Genomic DNA, 1467 nt, shown 5'->3' on the forward strand with positions numbered 1-1467 from the left:
TTTTTTGTATTTTTAGTAGAGACGGGGTTTCACCATGTTAGCCAGGATGGTTTCTATCTCCTGACCTTGTGATCTGTCTGCCTGGGCCTCCCAAAGTACTGGGATTACAGGTGTGAGCCACCATGCCTGGCCCTTCTTGGCTATTTTTATGTCTTTTCTTAATGCTTAATGCTCCTTGTTATATTTCCAGTTGAATTCATTCTCACGTAAATATCTTGAATTAGGTCTACATTTCTAGTATTTTTTCCTTTCTTGTCATTAATGTCCTATTTTGTATCTTGAGTTTTTTGTCCCTTTCTCAGTTTTTTGATTTTGGATTAGAAATGTTCATACCTGTGACTGCCTGTTTAAGAACATTTTATTCGAAAGTATTCTAATTGGGGTTATTTTTTAGTTTTTAGTTTTAAGAGTCTCACTCTGTCACCCAGGCTGAAGTGGCACGAGCATAGCTCACTATAACCTTGAACCCTTGGGCTCAAACAATCCTCCCGCCTCAGCCTCCTAAACTGCTGGGGTAGATGTGAGCCACTGCATCCGGCCTTGTGTTACATTTTTAATCTGCTGGCTAGGTTCTGTGAGCTTGTGCTTTCGGGGAGAATTTTCTTCACTGAAATGTTTTGATTTTTATTTTCTGTTTCTTCTAGTAGCTTTGGTTAGACACATCTGTTCTTTCCTTCTTTTCTGTTTACTGTGTGATGTCTTGTTTTTCTGGACTATCAATAACAGCTGAAGGCAGAGATGAAGTTTGGGGTGGTATCTTAGGTTTTTTCATTCAATAGCACACTCTTCTCTTTGTATAGTGAAGTGTAGTTTTAAATAGAACTCTAGGCCGAGCACGGTGGCTCATGCCTGTAATCCTAGCACTTTGGGAGGCTGAGGTGGGCGAATTGCTTGAGCCTGGGAGGTGGAGGTTGCAGTGAGTGGAGATTGTGACATTGCACTCCAGCCTGGATAGCAGCATGAAACCCTGTCTCAAATTAATCAATCAATCAATCTCTGATTTGTTTCCTATTACTGTGTTAACAAATTACTATACATTTATTTACTTAATATACACAAACATACCATCTCACAGTTCTGTGGGTCAAAGTCTGGGTACAGTGGGGCTGGCTTCTCTGCTTAGAATTCCACGAGGCTGAAATCAAGGTGTTAGTGGGGCTGGACTTCCTTCAGGAGATTCTAGGGGAAGAATCCTTGTCCACACTCATTTCAGGTGCTGGCAGAATTTAGTTCAATGAGGTGGTTTGCGGGGCTGAAGTCCTCATCTTTTTGGTGACTGTCGGCCACTCTTGGCTTCTAGACACTGCCTGCACTCCTGGGCTCCCAGACCCCTGCAAAGACATCCAGGGTGGGGAGCAGTCCCTCTCACGCATGGAATCTCTCTGACTCCACTCCTGCCTCATCTTTCAGAAACATCTTTTCTACCACATCGCTCCTGCCTGCCTCTCTGCCTTCCTCTGTTGCTTT

General features: G+C 43.2%; 1 protein-coding gene across 3 annotated transcripts in view; it reads left to right on the forward strand.

The window, feature by feature from the left end:
- Positions 1-1467, forward strand: part of KIF17 (kinesin family member 17) — a 55433-nt gene that overhangs the window by 36411 nt on the left and 17555 nt on the right. The gene's annotated exons all lie outside the window — the stretch shown is intronic.

This window comes from Colobus angolensis, unplaced genomic scaffold (genome assembly GCF_000951035.1).
Source record: "Colobus angolensis palliatus isolate OR3802 unplaced genomic scaffold, Cang.pa_1.0 Scaffold130, whole genome shotgun sequence".
Classification (NCBI taxonomy): domain Eukaryota; kingdom Metazoa; phylum Chordata; class Mammalia; order Primates; family Cercopithecidae; genus Colobus; species Colobus angolensis.